The following is a 14,082-nucleotide window of genomic DNA, read 5'->3' as shown; positions in this document are numbered from 1 at the left end:
GGCATGTCACTATAACCCTTTGTATGTCAAAAAGGTTTAAGATGCACTGAAATAGAAGTTATATATATATATATATAAAAGTATTTGGGCAGTTGCAAAGAATGAATAGAAAGGTATACTTTTATATTTAACTGCACAAGTACTGATTGGTTTTCATGATGCTAGGTATGGTGGTGTGGCAATAGTGGGAATTATATTTCAGTAAATATCTCAAACACAATTAGCCCACAGGGATAAAAGTGTTCTGGAATGCAGTTAAGAATAAATATTTACCCCAGAGCTTGCCTTTTATCTTTTGCATCAATTCAGTTTCTGTAACAAATGTCTCCAAAATGTAGTCAGTTATTAACCTTGTTCTATGTTAACATAAATTGTGTAGTTTATAGTCTTTATTTCCACTGAAAATTTGTCTCTGTGAAGCTAGCTTTATTTAGGTCCAGCATAAAAGCAGAGTTACAAAAATGGATTGTAAAACTCTTTAGCCCATGCACTCAAAAAATACATAATTTGTTCGTGGAACTTCTATTGTAACATAAAATTAATGGCAAGAACTACCACAAGCAGTAGTAACAAAATGACTTTTAATTTGTGATACCTGTTTTTTGGTTCAGACTGTCCATTAGCAGATATACTGCAATTGCAAAACAACAGCTTTTTTAAAAAAGCCGTGTGATTTGTCTTGCAATGATTTGGATTGTAAATCAGGTATCTTTTTGTATGCTTTCTCTTGCCCACTGTTGACTATGTTTGAGTTCTATTTTTGCTTGAGTGGTACTCTTGTCTCATAGTCAAAACTGGCTTCTGACTTGTTCAGATGTGAATGTTTTCCTATCTGAGTTTGGTTTAAAATTGGGTACTGAAATAAAATTGAGATCAAAGTAGGATTTCAGAACCTATTTACTTTTTATCTTCAATGTCTATAAAGTCCATGTTGAAATGCACTTACAGGCCTTCTTGAATAGGGTCTATTGGGGAAAAAGATGTGTTATCAGGCTTCAGATTTGTGACTGGCTGAAGCCAAGTATGAAAGAGGTGCCTCTCCATGCAGAAGTGTATGGTGCATAGAACCCATATACACATTTAGTCTGGGTTCTGCTTCCAGAATGATTTTCTTCTCCAAAAATTTTAGCAGGGGAACTGGATCAATTATGAATTTGAAAATAGTCAAAGGCAAGATTTTCTAAAGTTCACATCAGTTTGCTGAAAAATAATGCTGATTTATAATGGTCTTGTTGCTATTCATTCAAAACACCTTCATACTCTGTGAAAATAATCAGAATTTCAATGCTTTTCTACTTTAGTTGAAAACTGATGTCTCTTAGAAAGATGTGTTGCATAGATGATCTTTCAAGTTTCCTAGAAAATAAAAAAATGTCTTCAAAATTCTTCTGGGAATGTCTGCTGAATTACTTGGAAAATGACAAAAAAACAAAATCCCATGTGGAGGAAGGAATCCACAGAAAATTCTCTGGGGCTTGCTGCTTCACTCCATTACACTGGGTTGGACCACAGCCACCAGCAGAGAGGATATAATGGAGACAGACTTGAGTTATTTCTGTAGGCTTGGAAGAACAGCATGGACTAGAACAATAAATCCGGAGCTAAAATTTCTCTGATGGGAACAAATGGCAGGAAAGTAGCTGTGGGAGAACAGTAATAAGTGAAGACCTAAATGAGAGATAAATCATATCTCTGTAAATGGTTGGATATGTATTTTCCAGATAAGGCCTAGTCTGAACTATCAGGGGGTGTTTCAGAAGATAAAAGAAGCTGGCAAATTGAAAGCCATAACTGATTTTCTGAAAATTCCATTACATCTTCCATATAGGCTCATGAATGCAATGAGAATCAGGGCACATGAATATATAAAGTTAAAGAATAACTTTACACAGAATCAGTCTCATATGTTAGAGCATATCAGAGATGACAGCTCAACAGCCAGGTAGCTTGTTTGGGATCTATGCCCAGGGTCAGCATCATGGAAACAAGCCAGGGTCAGTCCTGATCCATGGCTGAAAGCAACCAGTGTGGCTTAGACTACAGACTTGAGTAACAGACCTGTGGATTACCATCATGAAAAGTTACATCAGAAGTAAAAATCATAAGTCAAGCAGGAGTTATTTCAGCACCATATTCAAAGTAGTGCCCTTGAGCACTTCTTTTCAGAATCACACAGGGCAATTGCACCATGCAGCTGCAGGAACCCTGGATAAAGAGATTGTTATTGATAGCACAGTGTAAAGCATATGTCAAACTTGATATTTGGACGGATGGATTTGTTGAAATTATTTGATTTATATAATTTAATCAAATACTTTTAAAATCTCAAAATAGGCTGGTCACACTGTCACACTGATCATACTGGCTTTTTAAACCAGCTTCCTAAAATGTGTGTGAAAACAAAAATCCTTATAAACTTGTTATTGATTCCACTTTGTTTTAACTTGGAATTGCTGATCGGGGACGTGACTGTGAAGAGATCCATGGACCAGACATGCCAATATGCTCTGCCATAAATTAAGCTCATAAGACAAACTATATTTATAGGACAAGTGTTGACAGAAGTGTACCTGTTGGAATAGCTGGAAGACACTGCCATTTGCAGAAAGATTGTTACATTTTTTCAAGCCCATGGACCTTATACTAGGACCTCTGCAGCACTGTTTAGTCTGTTTAGGTAACTTGGGATGTGCTGTGCATTCTCAGCTCCCTGTACCTGCACTTGAATTATTGCTCTTAGGGTACAGTGAGAGAGGGGGCAGTCAGACAAAGGCATGAAAACCAATTATTATGCCCATCTGTAAAGGTTATGTGGATTTACTCCTTCATAACAGTTAATGCGGTGAAAGATAATATTCTGGGAAGATGAACTTGTCCAGTTGTCCATGTAGGATGAGTCTCTTATATGGTTAACACTTTCAGAACCCACTAGCTCTGGCTGGCCCACTTTATAGCTTTTATTTTTATACATTCGTGCAATCTATGACAGATAAATGCTATCTATCCTGAGAGCTCAGAGTAATACCTCAGATCTACATCACCCTTTAAAACATTAAAGACTACAGTCCATAAAGGCCTTTGACTAGCTTACTTCAGGACATGTGCAAGTTTCTTGTACCTCTCTGTGGAGAACCAAGGTGAGAAAGCAAGAGAAGAAGAACCTGCACACATTTACTCTGTGGTTTGCAGCTCCCTGCAGGAAAAAGGAAAAAAATCCTTGCTTCCTGGATTAATCTCCCTTCCTACTCAGTGTAGAGACCATCATTGTAGCACAGCTGCACTGTGCAGCACTGCATTTTTCTCCCAAGCTACAGACACTAAGCTTTTCTTGCAATTTCAGCATAAGGAAGGCAAGAACAAAAATGGAAGAGAACCAAGAGAAATGCACCTTTGGTGTTAATTATTCCATAAAAATACTTGCTTACAACATTACAGACAAATTTTCAGGTGTTAGCTGTAAGTTACTGACATAATTATTCTGACTCTTGTTAACAAAAGACACTGCATTCTGCTGGCTTCCCATGTAACAGCTAACTCCTTGGCATGAAGTGTTTTTTGTGTCTCCGTACCAAAAGACTAAGGTCTGGGGGGTGAGGGGAGCGGTTTCTACTTTTCAAGATGTAAAATCAACTAATCCTACTCTTCTGACTTACTGACCTGTGTAGGATTTCTTCAGTTCTATGATTGCCTTGCTTATGTGCTCCAGCTCACCTCATGGGATTTTGTTTGTTCAACACAGTCTGATGGTAAATTGAAGGGTTATTATGGGTCTTTATGAGGTGATTCTTTAATTACTTTAATTGAAAAGGTTTGATTAAGGCACACTATGCTTATGACCTCAAAATAACTCCCAAGAAAGCAAAACCACTGAAGAACAAGTTGTGCCAGCTAGTATGCTGACAAAAGTAATTTTAATGTTTAATTATATGAAATACTGAGGGATAATGTCTATCTGTTATCTGATGGGAAAGCACTATTTTAAAGTAGTGTATTCATTCTTGTTTGGGCATTAAGGAGGAAGACTGAAAGAACAAAAGCCTCTGAAATAGAAAATATTTTGGAACATGTTAGATAATTGTTGGACAAATATTAGTAGGGGAACTGAACCGTTAGTTTGGTTTATTCTATTAACATAACTTATTGCAAATGCCAAGGGACAATGGGACTGAGTTATATCAGGTCCTTTTGAAAGCACATCAGAAGATAAATACTGCTAATGTGGTGTTTTATGAACACCATATCTTATTATCCTGAGGGATGTTTGAGATAGCTGTGTTTAATTTATCTTGGGATTGGTGCTCAGTGAGTAACCCTAGCTCAGCCAAACGTAAAATGAGTTCCCATTGACTCATTTTTATGACTCAGCCCACAACCACATGCTTATTTCTACCTCCACTAGCTAGAGCACTTGTTTACAGTGAGCAGCATTTAACCAGAGAAGACCTTAAAATGAACAGACTCTTAGTATTTCCTGATCAATACAAAATCTGGAAGTATTCTCCTATTTTTTAGCCTTTTCTAAAATCAGATAATTCAAGTTACTCATGGATTGTCTGAATCTGCAGATGACTTAGTCCTCACATAGCTCTAAAAACGCCTTTCCCAGAACACTTTCTCTCTCTATAGTCTAATATTTAAATTTTAATTGAAAAGGATCTTCTGATTAATTACATTCTTTTTTTTTTAAAGTTTAGACTTTTTTGCAATTACAGCTCTTACAGAGATTCATTGAACTTCTCTTTTTCCTAACCTCTTGTAATTCCTCTGTACAAAAGTCACTGTCTGTGGGGATTACGGAGACAAAATGGATTTTATAGGTGGGGTTTTTAAAGGAGTGTGTATGACTAGACCATGAACACTCTCAGTAGGGGCACTTGCACTTGGAGTGGTGCACAGAAGGAAGGACACATTCACACCATCTTTCCCAGCAATGATGTTCGTGTTTTCTGATCCTAAACATGTGCTGTGGATGTGCAGAGCACTAAGTGCACATCCACGCTGCATCTCTAGCCTTCTCATTGATGTCTTATGTGGAAAGCTCCAGCCTGCAAAGCAGAACTTCTTGAGACTCACCCCTGGAATACTCCAGAGCATCCCGCCTAAAAATAAATCACACCAAAAATAACAGCCTACCCACGTGCTGACTTGCTAATACAGATTGACCAAGCTGGGTAGCTAGGACAAGAGTCACAGAAGGATTTAGGTACCTAAACAAATTTTTTATTTTAGGAGCTATTTTCATACTTAATTAAGACATAGAAGCTGTACCCTACCACTGACTAAGAGTGGTTGAAGGCTGGGAGAGTACACAGAGAAGCAGCATCTGCGCTGGCTCAGCTCCTCTGCGCTTCCCTGCACCTCCCTGGGCATTGGCATTTGGCTGGTGCTGGGAACTGGATCTTGCCAATCACATCCATCAACATTTCAGCTATCTGTTTTGATAGAGACTTTAATCTGTATTCAGAAGTGCAGGTTCTTGTGGGAGAGGTAAGTTAACAGTGAAAGTTTTATGTCACCTAGACTTAAATAGATCTACTCTTCCTGTGTACTTATTGCAAATTTTGTATGATCCTGAAAACAGAAATCAAAACTGAGATCTCTTCTTTCCCAGCTGATTGCCTCAAATGAAAGAGTCCAGTAATTTTCCTTAATTTTTTTGGCCTCATGAATTTTAACTTCTGTCTTTTCGTATGCCACAAATGTAAGAAGAAGGAGTGGGTTTTGATTATCCCAAACCCTGAAAAAGACAGTGTTATAGAGATGGTATGTAGAATTAAATCCCTTCAAAGGGAAGAGACCAAGAACAATTTCTGTCTCCTAGCTGATTGCTTTTACAATTTTTAGGGTTTTTTTGGAATAAAGCATGTGTTAACACCACTGAATTTTTCAAAGGTCTGAGCTTAATTCTGTCTTTCAAAAGATTTATTTTCTTTCATTAGAAAATATATATATGTACTCCCCCACACACTTCAGAGACTTTGTTAGTCCTAAATGATTGATCTCTGGTATCTTCTCTCTGGAGAAGATAGATTCAGGCATCTAAGCTGTGGAAAATATTAGTAGTTCAGATCTAAATGATAATTTTATTGTTTCAGTGAAAACAAGCATGCCAAGGTTCTGTGGGCTACAGCTGAATAAATATGGTTGGGATTTCAGTTCTCTATATTAGTCACAGATCTATACAACTTGGAACCTGGATGGAAGGCAACCTTCTATTTTCTTGGACAGCTTCTATTTGCTGTTTTGCAAAAGCAATCTTAGACTACTCCTTAGTCTAAGCACCTGTCTCAGAAGCAAAAAATAAGCAAACAGATACTGATGTTAAATAGTGGTACTCCTTTCCAGTACCATGATTTTTTATTTAAAACATGCATTATTCTGTAGAAGGATGGGGTGGGTGGATTACTGAGGAGCTGTAATGGCAATTTTGGAAGAGATATTGGTACAAACATCTGATTTGGGAGAATAGCAATTACGATTGAAACTGCCATTGATTTGCCTACAACACAGCAGAAAGGCATACACCTTTTAAAGTGATTAATCTAAAATTGCTTCAGGGTGGGTTTTTTTTTAACATTTTGCCGTGCTGCCCATTAAGTTAGCAGGAGGTATGTCACTAATTTACCATCTACAGCTCTAATAACTCACATCTAGAAATCTGACTCTATTTTGCTTTCCAGACAGAATAACCTCAATTACATTGGAAAGTGTGTTGTAATAAACTCTGAGCTCTGCAAGCATTTCCTGCATTTGTTTAGTCTATTTTATATCTATATATCTGTATCTATAGAAATATATCTATATATCCATATTTATAGAGATATAGACATATGTGTTATATATAACAGGAAACCCCACTTAATCAACCTATGTGTTAAAGCCATTGCCAGAATTCTGTCTTTTTTGACCATAGGGCAGTCAGGCCTGCTGGACACAGATGGGATACACCTGCCTAAAAGGGACAAAAAGAATTTTAGCCCATCAGTTGGCAGTGCTGAGAGGGCTTTATGCCAGGTTTGAAAAGGGAAAGAGACAAGGCCAGACCCACTAGAGATGAACCTGGAGTGACACAACTGTGTTGGGGTGGCATGGACAGCCCAGCTGAAGTGCATCTGCACCAATGCGCCCAGCGTTGGTAACAAACAATGGAAGCCATTGGCAGCAGGCAGCTGTGGCGTGGTTATCACCATGCGAATGTGGTGGGATCACTGGAGTGCTGCAGGGGATGGCTACAAGCTCCTCAGAGGGACAGGTGAGGAAGGAGGGGCTGTGGGGTGGCTCCGTGCACTGGGGAGGGTTTTGGCTGTACAGAGCTCAGGGACAGCGGGGATAAGGCTGAGTGCCTGTAAACAGTCAGAGGGATGGCCCACAAGGCAGAGATCCTGCTGGGAGTCTGTCACAGACCACCCAGCCAGGATGAAGTGAAATATTCCTTCAGTGGATGTTTCATGGTCACTGGCCCTTGTTCTTGTGGGAGACTTTAACTTGACAAATGTCTGCTGGAAGCTCAGCAGTGGAGAGGAGACAGTCTAGGAGGTTCCTGCAGTGAGTGGAAGGTAAATTCCAGACACAGCTTATGAGGGAGCCTACCAGGGCAGGCCCAGCCAGACCTGCTGCTCACAAACAGGGAAGGGCTGTGGGATGTGTGGTGGTCAGAGGCCACCTTGGGCACACTGGCCATGGAATCAATCAATTTTTGATTCTTGGAGAAGTGAGCAAGAGGGTCAGAAAAAGGCTTGGACCTTGGACTACCAGAGGTTGGATCTTGACCTGTTCAGGGCACTGCTTCAGAGAGTCCCCTGGGAAAGAGCATTTAATAACAAAAGGCTTCAGGAAGGTTGGACATACTTAGGAAGGAAATCTTAAAGGTGCAAGAGCAGGCCATCCCTATTTGCTAATAGATATGTCAGTGAGGAAGATCCTGGCTGAACAGGAAGCTTTCAATGTAATTCAGGGGGAAAAAAAGAGTTTTTATGACGTCTGGAAGATGGGGCAAGCAACTCAGAGTGAGTATAAGGATATTGCTAGGTCATGTAGAGAGAAAATTAGAAAGGTGAAAGCTTAGCTAGAACTCAGTCTGACTTCTGCTGTGAAAGATAATAAAAGTGTGTTTAAAAATACATTAACAAAGAGAGAGGTACAAGGAAAATCATCATTTATTGGACATAGGGGTGCAGGAGGATTATTGTCAATAAGAATGAAGAAAAGGCCGGGTTGCTTAATGCCCTCTTTGTCTCAGTTACTAACAGAAAGCCCAGTTATCCTCAGGGCAGCCAGGCCCCTGAGCTGGCAGACAGGGATGGGGGGCAGAACAGACCCCTGCAGTCCAGGAGGAAGCAGTCAATGGCCTGCTGTGCCCCTTGGACACTCACAGTGGATGGGACTGGATGGGATTCTCCAAGCACTGAGGGAAGGGAGGAGGAGCTCACCCAGCCTCTCACCATCATTTACCTTCTGTCCTGGTTAACCAGGGAAGCCCCAGACACCTGGAGGGTGGTCAGTGTGATGCCCATCTGCAGGAAGGGTTGGAAGCAGGATCCAGGGAATACAGACCTGTCAGCCTGACCTCAGTGCTGGGGAGATTTCTGTAATGGATCATCCTGAGTGACATCAGGCAGCACTCACAGGACAGCCAGGGGGTCAGGACAAACGCTGGCCCAGCCAGTGTGGGCTTGGGAGAGGCAGGTCCCACTTGGACCTCCTGACCTCCTCCTGTGACCAGCTAAGGGGCTGAGGCTGTCGGTCTAAGGCATGGCCCATAGGTTGCTGAGAGCTTTTCTGCAGGCACACCCACGAGCAGCAGCTGTCTGTGATGTGATGTGATGTGATGTGATGTGATGTGATGTGCTCTGACCTGACCTCACCTGGGCACTGCGGAGGGCAGTGGTGGCTCTTTGTTGAGTACTCATTGTGCTGCAATGAGTGCTTGCAAACAAAAACAGTTTCTCACCATGCGCTGGCTCCTCCACTACCTTCTAAATAATCCTGGGGCTTCCCAAAATATCTGTGGCTGTTGGTTTTGGTGCATAGGTCTGCATCTGAACAGGGAGGTACCTGGTGTATGATGCTTGCAATGCATGCATGGATTTTCTTTATTGAAAAGTAAATAACTTGTGAGCTAATCCTGCTTTGTTTGGCTCTAGGAGCCAAAAGCAACGGTAAGTGTGAGCTTTGAATATCTCAGAGGTCTCATTTTGATTTGGCAATTATCACTGTATCATTCGATTTGGCAATTATTACTGTAAGAGTTGCTATTTGTTTTTGTTGTTTACTCACAAGTTTGACTATATTGATCTGCCAAAAAGCAAAGGAAAAAAGTTGTCTGATTAGGGCTGTTATACTGTAAAGCACTGAAGAAGTATTTTGTGTTGCTTTAGATTTTGTTAAGTTCTGTAGAATGAGGTTAATGAATTGCATGGAAGATAGGGAAGCCCAAGAAAAAATGTTTATTTTCTCCTGCTTTCTTCACATTTCTTACTGTTAAAAAAGACTATAGAAATTATCATTAACCTTTTAATTAGAAAGGACTTAAACTAGAAATGTATTACAAGTTTAATTAGGCTTCTACCAAGAATGAAACCTAAAAACATGCCAGTTATAAATTATTAAGATAAATAGTTCATTAGCAACTCCAGATTTAAAATTTCTATTTTCAAAATGGCTTGTTTAAATGCATGTAAAAATAACAATTGTGCTTCTTAGACACATGATTGACTTCATTTTTTTATTGGCTAGTCACATGAAGATAAGCAATCTATGTGTAATACTTGTTTTCATTTTCTTTGTTGTCTTATGTTATTAAAATAATAACATAAGAGGAGATAATTAACCTTCTCAAAAACTAATCCATCTCACTGATTCAACAATTAAACAAACTGAACCTGTTCAAAGGCATGTAGTTGAACTGAACTCTAAATAAATATACAGTGCCTTCTTAATATATTCCTCACACAGAAGATATGGACTGAACTGTGCTAGTGAAGGGGACAGTGCTGCTGTGTAATGCATGTCTACTATTCTCAACATGCAAAAAAGGTGACCAAGGTTATCCTACAGGTTTACATAAAGTCTAAGTTTGAATACATTTTTACTACCCAAAATGTAATCTTTCTAGAAAACATGACTGATTTGTTTTCATTGATTAGTCACTGTGTATCTCCTCTGAATTTACCGTGTTCCTGCTAAGGTGGGGTGGGCTGAGGGGCTGGAAGGGGAGGGCAGAGCTCTTGCCCCAGCTACTGTGACAGCTCTTTTTAAGTGAGTATCTGACATTATTCAGAATTTATTTTTGTCCTCAGTCTGTTACCAGATAATCTGAAGAGCCAAGTTGTTGTAGTTGATCCCTTCCACACGTGAACCTTTGCCTGCAAGGGGGCTTGACTGGTTTGGATGAGATGAGCCTTCCTGAAATTAGGGACAATTCCACTACAGGTCACCAAGTGACACCCTTTTGAATATTCACCCAAGTGAATTTTTCTTTCTCCTGCACATTGAGAAGCCTCTTAGCAAAATCTTGGGTAGGCCGATGTTACAAACGTACAGAAACAACCACTGAACCACTGAACCTCCACATCTGACTGAGGGTAAGGTTTATTTGCACTGGGACGTGTGACTGCAGCTTCAAGGCAGCCAGCTCAGATGCCCCATAAGCACATAGCTGGCATCACAAGCAGTGTGGGGCAGGCTGTCCATTTGGAAAAATTTCTGACCACGTCCCTACCACCTTCAATGAACTTGGTACCACTGCTGAAGTTAGCCAGCATATAATCACACTAAAGGAATCATTCTCTTATCTGCATCTACATGGCAACAGAATGAAAGTGCTACTTTTCTTTATTCCTATCTTCTTTGACACCTCAAGTAATCAAGTCTTGAAGTCTCACAAAGTACCTGCAGCTTGACAATTCTCAAGCAGCAGAAAGATAAAAGGCCACCTGAGTTGGCATTTCTCATATCAAGTGAGAATTCTCTAGAAGCGGTTTACTCATGGGAATACTTGGGGTAATTTAGCACTACAGTAAAAAAGAGTGACAATCATAACACTGTTGTCAGCATCTTCATAAAGTGTCTAGACTTCATCTTCTACCAGTCACAGAGCACTAAATCTTTTTTCCTCTGGTTCCTTGTCTTACCTAACAGCTGTGTAACATTTTCAGGGTTGTTTTCCACTAGAAAACAGACATTCTTCGAAACTAATCTTTACACTGTGTCCTTTTTGTTTTGTTTTATTTTGTTTTTTAACATAGCATAGCACTAATCCCTGCCTGAGGTATTTTTCATTGCAACAGTGAAAGACTAATGTAGAACTTTGTGATGTTAAGTAAGGTCTGATGAGTTCCTGACTCATATTTTGAAAACAATACTGTGAATTTTAATATCGTCATTAGTTATGAATTTTCATAGTACAGGACTGATGTAGGATGATGAGTCCTATAAGTTATTACAAAACATTTGCAAGGAGAGTTACTAACTTACGTTAAGCCAATGAAACACTTGGACAAAGAAAAACAAACAAGTTCTGAGACTTATAAATCTTTATCCAATTCTACAAAAACATTGCTTGTTGTAAACTTTATTGGTAGAATGTGCAATATTCTGCTATAGTTCTGAAGATTGCTTGTGGTTTTATATATTTAATTATTTCTTTTTTCTTTTTATTTAGTTTGTTTTATTCAGACTGATTCTAACTTATTAGGTGGCTTGAAATAGAGAGGATAACTAAAAAGGGGAAATACCGCTTTTAAAGCGTTATGGAATAATTTTTTCCTGATATATTCATTTCACACATTGCATATAAAATATGATTTATTTTTATAGAGTTTTTCTCAAATTTTTACATTAGTGTATTCTTCTCTAAGTGTCTTTTATATATTTGTTGCATCTCATAATGTGTCTTCCCTCAACAGATGGTGTTGTTGAATGCATAGCCAAGTTTTTTTAGCACCTGTGAGAGTGGGCAAAAACATACTGTCCCAAGATATCCATAACTGCCACACAAAACCCAGTATATTAAATGAAATGGATACAGATACAGCTTTGGTTTTAAATCAAGAATTCATTCTATGAGATTTTGAACCAAGTTATTGCTTATGAAAAGTCCATGACTGAGTCTGTGAAACAATCCTGCCAGACACTGATGATGGGTTAGGTTAATGAAGGAAATGATATGTGAGCAAACACGCTCATTTCTTTCTTGCAGAGAGGTAGGGACATAGACATGGTGATCTGTTTTGGCTTGGTTGACAAGCAATGTGTCATTAAGCCATGGTAACTTAGTTACTTTCAATTATTTGCCCATAAAGTTCATGCAGAAACAGCTTACTTTAGGGGAAAACAGGACTTAATCAACCCAGTGTCCACAGGAGGTTCCCCTTATATAGATAAAACCCAATGAAATCACTGTTTACACTGTCAAATTTTGTAGAATTGTAACCAGAAAAAAGCCCTGAAATATTTACAATGCATCTAGTTTTGTGCTAAATTTTCACTCTCTCAAGCCTAAAAAGAAACAATAAAGCCAGCTAATAGGCTAGTTAAGCTGGTTGTTATTATTGTTCTCTATTATCAAGACAGTGAAGATCATTTGTTGTACAAGCAGTTTTGTCTCAGCCATTCTGTGTTCACTGTTATTAAAATTTTCAATGCATATATGCAAAACCAGAAAACTATTTTTTATAAAACTATTTTAGTACAGACACAGGAATAAGCAACCTTGAATTTTGAGTTTGCTTTTTGAAGAGTGTGAAAGCAGCCCATAACATCTGCATTTGCAGAATCCATGCAGAATTAAAACATTGATCCTTTTAGGTACTTATTTATTACAGGCAGTCCAGAATGTGTAGGTAGTACTAGAATAACTATGTCGCACATGTAATCACATGATTTTTCTCTTTTTGAGGCAATGCATGAGTTTACAGCAATCCCATCAAGCTTTTAAAGAGGCCAAATTCCACTGTCTGAACCCCTCAAATATATTCAGCTCTTTTCTTTTAAGGTCATCTTGGTAAACCATTTACATGTAAAGTGATTAGTGCCAGTTTTGCTTTTACTAATTGCTGTGTAATTTTTAATCAAGGTTTCATTGTTGTATGAAACTAACAATCTGATTTGAATATCTTCTCATTGTACTTCATAGAATTCATTGTGGTTTATTGCTAGAAGGGAAACTGAGATTAAGAGTTTAGGCAGATTTTTCAGTGAAGAACACTGAATATTTTTCCCATTTTGAGCAGAAGTACAATGTTTACTGCTTAGATGCACAGCCACCAGGTTGGTGGTGGTGCTATAAAAATCTGGGTGAAAGAAGCACACCCTGATGTCACTGACTCAAAAGCAGTGACTCGTATTTATAGGATTATATAACATTGATGTAAACACTATGTACCAGAAGAACACAGAATCTTATTTTAAAGTGCCTTCCCTCAGCAGCTTTCAAAAGCCAAAATCTGTGTGTGGTAAATAGAATCACAGAATTACAGAAATTGCTGAATTGGAAGGAACCTCCAAGGATCATCCAATCCAACTCCAGCCCCTGCACAGTGCCGTCACTAAGAGCACATGTGCCCAAGAGCATTATTCAAAAGTTTCTTGAACTCTGAAGGGCTGGTGCTGTGACTACTTCCATGGAGAGCCTATCCCAGTGCCTCATGTTTTTTGTGATAACTTCTGTAGTGGACTGACCCTGGGTGTGTGCCTGGCACTCTCCAAAACTGCTCTGTCATTCCTCTGTGCAAGTGGACAGGGAAGACAAAACTTAACAAAGGTTCAGGAGTTGAGATGAGGTCTAGGAGAGATCACTCACCAAACACCATCCTGGGCAGAAGGGACTCCACTTGGGGTATTAATTGAATTTAATTCTAAAAAAATCAGAGCAAGATAATGAGAAGTAAAATAAATCTTTAAAATGCCCTTCCCCCACCCCTTCCTTCTTCCAGGATTCTACTTCGTGTCAGCAGAATAGAGAAAGGGGAAATGAGGGCTACACTCAATGCATCTCATATTCCTGACGCTGTTCAGGGAGAGGAGCTCTTTCACTATTCTGCACTACTCTGGAGTCTCTCATGGTGGACTGCTGTCCATAAA

This window comes from Melozone crissalis, unplaced genomic scaffold, assembly GCF_028551555.1.
Source record: "Melozone crissalis strain CALT ecotype California unplaced genomic scaffold, PUWL_Pcris_2 ptg000005l_1, whole genome shotgun sequence".
Classification (NCBI taxonomy): Eukaryota; Metazoa; Chordata; class Aves; order Passeriformes; family Passerellidae; genus Melozone; species Melozone crissalis.
This window is presented reverse-complemented; position numbering follows the sequence as displayed.